The sequence below is a fragment of the Arvicanthis niloticus genome, chromosome 4 (assembly GCF_011762505.2).
Source record: "Arvicanthis niloticus isolate mArvNil1 chromosome 4, mArvNil1.pat.X, whole genome shotgun sequence".
Lineage (NCBI taxonomy): Eukaryota > Metazoa > Chordata > Mammalia > Rodentia > Muridae > Arvicanthis > Arvicanthis niloticus.
Window position 1 is genome coordinate 63,644,889 of NC_047661.1, and position 12,261 is coordinate 63,657,149.

The following is a 12,261-nucleotide window of genomic DNA, read 5'->3' on the forward strand; positions in this document are numbered from 1 at the left end:
ATTTATTTTAAATAAGAAACTTGAACATCCAGATTTAGTATCTCACAAGGTCTAGGAATCAATCCCACTGTGGAAACTGAGGTATGACTACACACACACACACACACACACACACACACACACACGTACAGTATAATAAGCCTAATTCTCATCTTTCACTGAAATCTCAAGTGCTTTTCATAGATACTAAGTAATTAAATAAAAATAAATGTTGAATGTAATCATTGTAAGACGGCGAGAGCAGATGGTTAACACAGATGAATTCTAAGGTGATGATGCTATCATCTATGAGGGAAGCTCACACAACTTACACAGATGAATTCTAAGGTGATGATGCTACCATCTATCAGGGAAGCTCGCATGACTTTTTGGGTAGTTTCATGGCTTGTGCTTACACATGTAAGCCATAGTTTCTAGCAACATCAATCATTAAGCAATTATCCTTTAAAGAGTCTTTGAAAAAAAATTTCTAGAGCTTTTCTTTCAATTTTAAATGATTAACCTTTATAAATATTTAAAGGGATCAGAAATGGTCTCCTGCCATTTTTCTTTCAAGGTGAACAAAATAAGGCTTTTAAATAGCACGAGTCAACAGGCAGGCACCCTTTGACATTTCAGGCAGAGTCTTCATCAACTCAGAGATGCCATAGTGCTGCAACTGTGTAACTAACATTTGTGAAATCTGAAAAATAATTTCACACAAAATCAAATGCTGGTAAAGATTCTCAGATAAATTCAAAGCAAAAGTCAAAGTTCAAGTGGCCTGACTAGAACTGGCCCAAGGCTCCCTGCCTGCCACCCTGCACTTTCTACCTGTATTCTAGTTTTGGTTTTGCTGCTGTTCTTGCTGTCTAGACAGTCATGCTCTGGAGCAGCTCAGCCCATAGAGCACTGGATAGTGGGAACATGCTAGCTCTGAACACTCCAGTACAGGGTCATGTGTGTCATTATGGTAGTTATGACTGAGAAACTGAACTATATACGACTTAAATATAAATGGGTAAATATAATTTGTAAATGCCACACTGGCACAGCTCAGAGAAATTTAAGGCTATGTAGGATGTAACTGAATGTTCTTTCCTTGCTATATAAACCCAGATTATTCATGCTTTGACAAAAGAAAGAGGAAAAAGGAAGGGTAGTAAAGAGAAGATAAGCAGAGGGGGAACATCCATCTGAGTGCAGTGACAATTCTGCAGGCACTTGGATGTAAAGACACCACCAGCATAGAAACCTCTGCCAAGGCATTTAATGCCTTCGTGCTTCTAGTTCCTCAAATACAGAACTGGAGGTAGGAATGGCAGTCACCTTTTATTCTTTTGGCAAACAAAATGCACCTAGGAAGCACCTGACAATTACCCAGTGTTAGCTACTTCTTCAGCAGCATGGCCATGACTGTCCCTAATAGACAGGGGGTGAGGACTGTTGTAGAAATTATTTAAACCCAGTCCGCCTTTGGTTATTGAGTTCCCAGATAAAAATCACAAATAGCCTTTATATTTTTAATAAGCCTTAAGCAACACAGAAACTGGGCAGATACCTAGCCTCCATTTATCAGAATCTGCTTTCCTATCAATAACCCTGAATTATTACTTACTATTGCTATATTGCATCTGGCTGCTCTTAACTCCATTTGGCTAGCCTACAGGGCCACAGTTTTTTTTATGGCTCACCTAACACAAGGGGGCTTCTCCTTCTTCCTCCTGTACCTTCATCTTCTTCCTCTCCCTATTCTTCCTCCTCTTCTTCTTCCTCTGACCCCAAGCCCTGGAATCCAGCCCGCACTTAGCATTACAATAGACAGTGAAAGACAAAACCTCAACAATTTCCACTTTCAGTCCAATAAAGGACTCTTTTCTCTCAGATATAAATTGAATACAATTATAACAAATATGCAAATTATAAGGTATGATATATACTTATAACATCTGATCTATCATATTTGGCAATTTAGATAAAATGTTTTATCATCCATACTAACTTAAAGGGTTTATAATTCTATACCTCAATCATGTTTGATTTTAACTTGTCTTACCATCTGAAAGCCATCCTTTTAAATCTAGAATACTTTCTTCAATGCTAAACAACTTAAGTTCAATTATGAGACTATAACTAGTCTTCAACCCTGTCAGAGATTTAAGAAGGAATATATATTTGAGTATGCAGGAGTGTAGCTTCCAAAATTTAAACAATTGGCAGAGACAGCTGACGTCCTGGACAGTCCCCAATATTCCTTACAATGTTGGAACATCTACCTTCTGCCTTCTGGCCCAGAACATCTGACAGACCTTAAGTGAAGCAGGAATTATGAATGACTAGCTTACCCTGTCTTGGCAGAGCTTAGCAGTTGACTATTCTGCATCTGTTTGTCCTTTTTGAATAGCATTCTGTCTATAGATGAAATGAGGGCATTTTTATTTATTTATTTATTTATGCCCAATGGCTAGCTTGTCACAAATGAAGTAACACCACATGGAGGTATTGGTGTTTAACATCTTCTTTGAAGTGGAATGAGGTACTGTCAGTAGCAGATCTGTCTTGTAATCAAAAGATCTTTTAATAATGAAATGGTTTTAAATGCTATATTCTGTGGATCTTTGATACTTTGAAGACCATCTATCCATATATAGCATAACTGAACTGTTTAACATTGATTACTTTTGTAGCTATTTACTATATGAATAACTGTGAAAACATTTTATTGTATAACTAAATTAGAATCTAATATGACCATGAAGGTGCAACTTTTGGCTGTTGGCATCTTTATTCACCAATCAGAAATAATGTGAGGCAGGGTCACTACATGCAGCCTCTAGGTCTTGAGGGCCCGCACTTAGCATTACAATAGACAGTAAAAGACAAAACCTCAACAGAGTACTTCTGAAAATTCCTGTTGTAAGACATTCTTAGGAGCCCTTTTGAATTACTATATCCTTCTGCTGGCCTGAAGCTCTGCTGTGGCTTGACAGAAGGCTCCTCCCCACCCCAGCTCCACTGGCTACAGAGATTGCCTCATACTCAGTAGCCTGGCTGACAAGTTCCAGACATGCCTATGTCACTACTCATTGTAGGTGCTTCTCTCAGATACTGCCAGTGTTAAAGAAAAAAAAAGAAAGAAAGAAAGAAAGAAAGGAAGGAAGGAAGGAAGGAAGGAAGGAAGGAAGGAAGGAAGGAAGGAAGAAAGAGAACAAAGGAGCAGCAACTACTACCATCAACTGCACAAATAGCAGGTTTGGGTGATGCCAAGAGGTGACCTTCCCTTAAACAGTTTACAGAAAATTACTGTCCTCCAATTCCTATCTGTGTCTGCTGAAAACTCACATGAAAGAATAACTCTGAAGTAAATGTGGAAGCACATACTCCCTGTAAACTGTGACACAGTCCTTTCTGTAGTGCAGTACATTTCCAGACTGCTTCCTGTCACAATCAAGCAACAGAAACAGAGGCCAAGGTGGAGTGTTTAGTAGTCTGTGCTGATCTTTAATGTTAAAATATAGAGAATTTGTTCAGCTCTTTGTATTTCTTCTCTTCCCTTCCTTTGTTTCCTTCTGCTACTGTTGTTTTGAACTAGTTTCCTTATGCCAGGCTGGTCTTGAACTTACTATGTAGCTGAGAATGACCTTGAACTTTGGACCTCCTGAGTCTTATAGGCAAGCACTACCCCAGGTTTATCCAGTATTGGGGCTTAGACCATGGTTTCATACACACTAAGCAAAAGTTCTACCAACTTAGCTACTACATGTCCTGTCATTTGTATGTTTGTTTTGAGCCAGATTTCACAGCATAGTCCAGGCTGGTCTGGAACTCATTATGTAGTCCAGCCTCAGCCTTCTAAGTGCTTGATTATGGGCATGAACCATCACACCTGACTTAAAACATTTTTATAATTCCATTGTTAAAATAGAGAGGAAGCTAGAAAGTAACCTGATCCGAAAATACAAAATCTCTGGTAGCACATTAAAGCACATATTGCACTTTTAATAGTCAAACAGGTTGGGTTGGGGAGTGTCTGGTGGTAGAGTACATGCACAAAGCTCTGGCTTCCAATTCTAATATCACAAGAAAGAAAAAAAAAAAATAGACCCTGCCTCTCTGCCCCCATATCCATTAGATCAAGCAGATCTCCTACAGCCCCTACTACCCCTACCTCCCCATTCACATCCCTTTGTCTCAGCCTTCTGCAGGTACTTCCTGGGAACCTGCCTACCATGTCTACCAGGAAAGCAGGTAGGCAATCTTCAGATCTTCACTTTCTCTCCTCCCCTTTAAACCCAATAGCCCACTTTCATACTTAACTCTTTATGAGACCACTTGCTGTGGCCTCCTCTTCCTTCCTGCCCCCAATTCTAGCAGACCCCACAGATCTGCCTCCCTCACTTCCCCCTCCCCACATCCTTTTGTCCAAGCCTCCAATAGCATGTATTCTCTGAGAACCCAAAAACTACCAGCTCTGGCCTCTCCTGCACCTGTTCAGGGCACACTCTGCATTCTTCCCTCTGTGGACCCCTATCTGCACCTCCCCCCACTTCTAGCACAGCTCCATCTCAAGTATCAGCTTCCAATATGTACACATTCTAACTGAAACCCCCAGTGGCCATACTTGTCAGGATCTCAGAAGTACTCCCTACCAGGCAACCCACAACCATCACATTCTCCTAAGAATCAAAGAAAGCAACAGAAACCAAGAAGCAAAACACCCACTCAACAAAGACAAGACCAAACATCAGTACCAAAATAACAATCTTCCCAATATCAAATGATAAGACACCCACATAAAAACACAACTATTAACAACCAGGACAACATGTCTCCACTAGTGCCCAGCAATCCTACCTCAACAGGCCCTGGGAAACACAGTGTAGCTGAAGCACAAGACAAGGACTTTACAATAGACTTTAAGAATATGTTAGAGGGCCTTAAAGAGGAAATGAATAATCCATCAAAGACATACATGAAAACACGAACAGTGGAATGAAATGAAGAAAACTGTTCAAGAACTATAGATGGAAATAGAATCAGTAAAGAAAACCCAAACTGAGGGAAAGCTAGAAATGAAAGATGTAAAAACTCAACAAGAAACTCAGAGGCAAGCCTCACCAACAGAATTCAAGAAATGGAAGAGAGAATCTCAGTCACTGAAGACAAATAGAAGGAATGGATACCTGAGTCAAAGAAAATGTTACATCTAAAAACATCCAGGCACAAAGCATCCAGGAAATCAGGGACCCTGGGAAAAGGACAATTCTATGAATAATAAAATAGAGGAAAAGGAAGAAACCCAAACCAAAGGCATAGCAAATATTTTCAACAAAATCAGAGAAGAAAATTTCCCCAACCTAAAAAAGGTAATATCTATCAAAGTTTAAGAAGCATACAGAACCCCAGACTCTGGACTAGAAAACAAACTCCCTACATCACATAATAATATAACATTAAATGTACAGAACAAAGAAAGATTATTAAAAGTTGCAAGGGAAAAAATAACATTTAAAGGCAGACCTACTAGAATAACACCTCACTTCTCAATGGAAACTCTAAAAACTAGAAGGGCCTGGAGAGACTCCAGGAGACTCTAATATACCACTCCAAACTACTATACCCAGCAAAACTTTTGATCACAATAGATGGAGAAAGATATTTCATAATAAAACCAAATTTAAGCACAATCTATCTACAAACCCAGCCCTAGAGAAGGTACTAGAGCAGGGGTTCTCAACCTTCCCAATGCTGCTATCCTTATGCTATGGTGACTCCCAACCATACCATTATTTTCATTGCTACTTTATAACTGTAATTTTGCTACTGTTACGAATCATAATGTAAATATAAGTTTTCTGATGGACTTAGGCAACCCCCCATGAAAGGGTCATTGACTCCCAAAGAGATCAAATTTCAACCTAAAAAGCTAACAATACCCAAGACAACACAAGAAATAAATATCAGACCAGCAATTAAAAAAAAAAAAAACCCACCTCAACCACAGTAAAATAAAAGGAACAAACACTGTTCATCTCTCATCATCAATGGTCTCCATTTCTCAATAAAAAGGAACAGCTTAGCAGAATAGATTTATTCATACTTCAGTTGCACCCAAGAAACACATTAACATCAAGAATAGAATTAACCTCAAGGAAAAATGATGGGAAAAGATATCCTAAGTAAATGACACTAAGAAACAAGCTAGTAGAGCCACTTTACTATCTCTTCTAACTAGTTTTGGTCACAAAGTAAAGTGGCTCTGCCGGCTTGCTTCTTAACATCTATGCAGCAAATACATGGGCATCTAAGTTCATAAAAGACTCCATTTCAGCTTAAACCACATACTGACCCTCACACAGTAATAACATACACAGTCCCTTAGATTTTAGTTACTATCAGATATAGTCAAGTTCACAATCAAAAACAACCATCACAAGTCCACCCCTTGTCAGGTTAACACACACAATCATATCTACTTAAGTTATGCTTAATTTCCAAACAAAAACAATAACCAGATCATAATTACATCTAACATGATAAAACTCTCCCACATACAATATATACATATAATTCAAGTGCATTATATATTTAATCTGGTCATAATTATACCTAACATCATATAACCATACCTTATACAACTGCAAGCTTATTATAAACTTAGAATAGGTGGCACTGTTCCTTACAGGACATTCTTTCAGTATCTCAGATTTAAATATGATAACCAATTATATTCTCTTATTTGATGTTAGATTACATAATAAAGAAATGGAGGAAAGAAAATACAATTATCTGTACAAACACAGTCTTAACAAAATATGAGGGAAGTATTCATGTCAATTATAGTCCTCGTTTCTGCAACTGGTCACATGGCCTTAGCTGGTATTTATAACTACCTTTCTCTACGACCCATTTTGTATTTCCTCCACCCTCAGCAGGCATTTCAGCAGGTCTTGGCCCTTTTCTTGGAAGAGTGACCCATACCTGTTGCATAAAATAAAAAAGAGGCACCATCCCACACAAATGCTGGCTACTCTCTGGCCCTGGCGGTCTCCCGCCTTCATGGCTAGCCCCATGCAGCAACCGCCCATCTCGCACTTCTCTTGCTGCAGATTCTGCTCACATTCCCAGTCATCCACCCACTGTGATTAGCTGTCACATATCCCTGTAACCAGGTAAAATCAAAACTCTATATGCTTGTAATTTATCAGTCAGATTTATACTTGTAAATTTTCAACCCACAAAATGCCCACACAATGAACTAAAAACTCAATTGATATAAACACAAGCTATACCCCTACATGGGGCAAACACACCTTACTATTATGTAATCATCTAAGAAATCCCCAATACTTATGGCTCCCAGGACTGTGTGGTTCTGGCTCCTCTTTCTCTCCTATAGGTCCCATCTTATCTCTTCCTCTCATTCATTCCTCTCCCTCTCTGTACCCTCTGCACTCATCTCTAAAATTCTTAGCCCACCTTCCTTTTCCACTGCCCAGTCACAGGCTCTCATCTAATCTTGTGCCTCCCCTCACCTGCATATAGACAGCAATCCACACATACCTTTACTTCTGAAAGGTATGTACTCTTTGTCATCCTGCCTAGATTCGGTTGTTGTAGTTTCCTATGACTTTAATCATCAGACGCGGTAACAACAAGACACTTGAAAGGATCTCCTACACTCCAGACTTTCTTACCTCCATCGTGGAGAAACAATCCAATTTTCCCTGGTAAGCTTGATCAGTTACCCTCCTAATACTGTTATTCCTTTCTTAGTCTGTAAATAATACTGTTATTCATTTCAGACATCCAAAGTGTCCAAGAGGAAGTCTGAGCTTCCAGTTCAGTGGAATGTTTGTTGTACTCCTTTCAGAAGCACTGCCCACACTGGAATCAAAACTTCTAGGCCAGCAGAACTTGAGGTCGTGGAAACAGGATGTGAAAATTTTCCTAGTAGGTCACTAAGGATGATTCCTGGACAAATGGGTCCTAGCTATGGGAGAAATGTGTTCTGGAGAACCCTGCCCCTGCCCTCAAGGCTGCTGCCACCTAATTGATGCTGTAACTGTGTCTTCAAAAGATTATTCCATCTTTCTGTCAGGTTAGCTGCTTTAGGATGTTGGGAAACTTGGTAAGACCAGTGGATTACATGACTGTAATTACACGGTCACACTTCTTGCTGTGAAGTGAGTTCTTCGGTCAGAAGCAATACTGTGTGAAATACCAGGATGGTGGATAAGGCATTCTCTAAGTCCACAGATGGTGATTTTGGCAGAAGCATTACATGCAAGAAAGGTAAATCCATAACCAGAGTAAGTACCTAGTCCATTAAGGACAAAGTATTGTTCATTCCACAGAGAAAGAACACTATCTGTGGCTCAGTGTTGGTCTCTACTGTTGGTAGATTTGGCAGTCAGCAGCAGCTGTACCCAAGTCAGCTTTGCTGAGCTGAAGCACATGTTGTCTAGCCCATGTGTAATCCCCATCTCTGCCACCATGGCCACTTTGTCCATGGCCCCATTTGGCAATGATTGGAATGGGTAGAGAAAGAAGCTGTCTATAGAACAAGTCATCCTATCTACTTGCTTACTGAACTCCTCTTCTGCTGAAGTCATCTTCTGATGAGCATTTAAATGAGACACAAATATCTTCACATCCTTCACCTAGTTGAAGAAATATATTCATATACTTATTTCCCAGTCTTTTTCACCAATTTGCTAATTATGGTCTTTCCAAGTTCCTGACCATTCAGCTAATCTACTGGCTATAGTCCATACATCAGTAAACAATCAAAATGTGGTCATTTTTCCTTCCAAACAAAATGTATGACCATGTGTACTGCCTGAAGTTCTACCCATTATGAAGACTTCCCTTGATCAGTGTCTTTCAGGGTTGTCCCAGAAAGAGGTTGTAATGCTGTAGCTGTCCATACCTGCATAACGTAAAAAACAAGACCCTAGTCTTCTCTTTCTCAGTTATAGGGCATATCCCATGAGGCTACATGTGCATGCCTGGCAGCAGACAGCATTATAACAGGAGTAGAAACCATAGGAATTTAGGTTAATTCTTCAAGTAACCGGCTTGGGCCTGATCACATACATGCCGCTTCCATTTGATTTGGACTGCTGCTGTGGGTCAGATAACACCCAACTCATGATGGGTAACTGAGGTCTCATGGTAACTTGATGGCCCATTGTCAACCACTCAGTTTCCACTAAGGCCCAATAGCAGGCCAAGAACTGTCTCTCAAAAGGAGAATAGTTTGTAGATAATGAACCTTGTTCCAAAATCCCAAAGGTTTCTTCTGTGATTCACCTATAAGGAGCCTGCCAAAGGCTCCAAACAGCATCCCTGTCTGCCATAGACACCTCAAGTACTACTGGTCCACTGGATCATACAGTACATGTGGTAGAGCAGCCTGCACAGCAGTCTTGACCTATTAACGAGCCTTGTCCTGTTCCAGGCCCCATACAAAGCTAGCAGCTTTCAGAGTCATTAGGTATATGGACTGGAGTAATATACCCAAAAGAAGAATGTGCTGTCTCCAGAATCCAAATAGGCCTACTAAAGATTGTGCTTCTTTCTTGGTGATGGCATACCATCATGGCTCACACCACTCCTAAAAATTCACTTTGGCCCTTAAATTTTGTTTGAATTTATTTCCCAACCTCTAATATGTATATATGTTACCTATGAATTCAAATGGTTGCTACCTCCTGCTCATGTGGTCCAATCATCATAATGTCATTAATGTAGTGCACCACTGTGATATTTTATGGAAGAGACAGATGATCAAGATCTCTTATAAGTTATGACATGTTAGGCGCCATAAGAACCTCGCCCCAAGATGGCGATGGCCACCTGAGGGCCGAGTGATAAACAAGTCCTTATTAAGTGTGAAGGCTGTGCTTCAAGGTGGCTTGATCTTACGCAAGCATCACGGACCTATGGAGAGAGGATACGTGGCATGAGTTCATGGGCTCCTGGCAGGGTTTATAAGCTGTGCCCGGGAAGGGATCGTGGGCTCCCCATCTTGACTACCAACTGCTAAGCATCCTGAGTAAACTGCTGTGAGAAGGAACCGGTTGTTCCGTGTCTTAATTCCTGCTGGTCAGGGTTGACGCGGCACAATGACACATAACTTACAAGAAAGTTTATATATTCTTCAAGTAAAATTGTAAACGTATACTACTGGCCTTGCCAACTGAAAGAAAATTGCTTATGGTAGTCCTTATGAACAGGTACTAATAAAAAGGCATTTGTCAGATCAATAGATGTACACCAGGCAGAGGATGCAGAGGATCTGTTCATGAGAATACCACATGTACAGTAGCTACAACTAGAGTCATGACTTAAGTTTCAGAAGTCAACAGTCATTCTCCATGATACATCTATCTTCTTCATTGGGCAGATAGGGAGGGCTAAGGGGGATGTGATGGAAATCATCACCCCAAATCTTTCAAGTCCTTGATGATGGCACGAAGTTCTGCAATTTCTCCTAGGATGTCTTTTGCTCACTATTTTCCTTGGCAGAGGCAACTCTAAAAGTTTCCATTTGGTCCTTTCAACCTTAACAGTCCTCACTCCACAGGTTAGGGAACCAATGTGGGAATTCTGCCAACTTCTAAGCATATCTTTGCTGATTATACATTCTGGGACTGGAGGAATAGCCACAGGATGAGTTCAAGAACCTCCTGTGAGTTGGCCTAAGCCAAAACTTCATTAATCATCTGACTTCCATAAGCCCCTACTTTACCCAGAGAGCCAAAATGCTTGTTCCCACCACCCCAATCAGTGTCAATTCAGAACCAGTATTCAATAGACCCTGGACAGTCTGGTTGTTTCCTTTCTCCAGTGTATAGCTACCCTTGTGAAAGGCCATATACAGAAAGGCTAACAGTAAAACTCAGGGTTTTTTATCAAGATCTTTCTCCAGGGGAACCTGGCCATCCCTTCATTCATGGGTTCCTGGGTCTGAAAACTGGCTCAAGTCTGGAAACTGATTCATGGGCTGAGATTTCTTTCTGCCACGATCCAATGTAGCCTTTCTTTCACTTTTGGTTTTGTTTGTTTCTGCTTATACAGTTCAAACAAAAATGCAGTATGCTTTTCATCTATTTCATGCCTGAAAACACCATGACTGATTACCAGTGCCAAAGGTGCATTTAAGTCATGCCACCACAAACATCCCTTTGCCTGTGCTGCTCTTTATGAGCTAGGCTATGGTGGACATCCCTTTGCCTGTGCTGTTCTTTATGAGCTAGGCTATGGTGGACATCCCTTTGCCTGTGCTGCTCTTTGTGAGTTAGGCTATGGTGGACATCCCTTTGCCTGTGCTGCTCTTTATGAGCTAGGCTATGGTGGACATCCCTTTGCCTATGCTGTTCTTTATGAGCTAGGCTATGGTGGACATCCCTTTGCCTGTGCTGCTCTTTGTGAGTTAGGCTATGACGGACATCCCTTTGCCTGTGCTGCCTTGGCCAGTCAGTGCTGTCACCTTGGCCAGTGCTACTTCCAGGCCCAATGAACCCTTTGAGTCTAATTCATCTAACAGAGCAGCAGTGTCTCCAACCTTAAAGTCTGACACAAGGAAAGCGTGACAACAAAGCTCTTCAAATGTGCTGGTGCCCCTCACCATTTTGTCTTATATGATTACTGAAGGGCATGTCTTCTCAGCCTTCCATAGTGGAGGATTACACTTACACAGTGTGTCTACTCTAGCATTGCAATTTCCTTGAGCCTTAAAATCCCCTCATCAACACTAAGCCAAGGGATATTAGGCACATTTAACTTCTTTTCAGTAGGCCATCTTTTGACATATGCTTCAGCCAACCATTCAAACAACTTTTGACACCATTTAAAATTGTTGCCTCTCATAGCTGGTGAATAATCAAATGCATTTGTCTATAAAATATTTCATACTATAGGCTTTCAATACTATTTTAAGTGTCTAGGAGAGGTTTCAATAACTGTAGGTATCAGTAATTTGAAAACCTATTCTAGATGCTTTTAAACTCATTCTTATACTTCTGTTGCTCTGGAATCATTTCTGGTACCAAATCTGTATTAGTTAGGATTCTCTAGAGAAACAACTGATAGGATGAACACACACACCACACATATATACTCCTATGTATACACACACACACACACACACACGGAAAGAGAGGAAGGGAGGGATTTGTTAGAGTGGCTTACAAACTATGATCTATCTAGTTGAACAATGGCTGTTTATCAACAGAAAGTCCGAGAATCCAGAAGCTGTTCCGTCCATGAGGCTGG

The 12,261-nt window shown here is 40.6% G+C and overlaps 1 protein-coding gene across 2 annotated transcripts in view; it reads right to left on the reverse strand.

Annotated features, from left to right (window-relative positions):
- The window catches only part of Mnd1 (meiotic nuclear divisions 1), a 77,137-nt gene that overhangs the window by 29,320 nt on the left and 35,556 nt on the right, over positions 1-12,261 (reverse strand). The window lies entirely within an intron of this gene.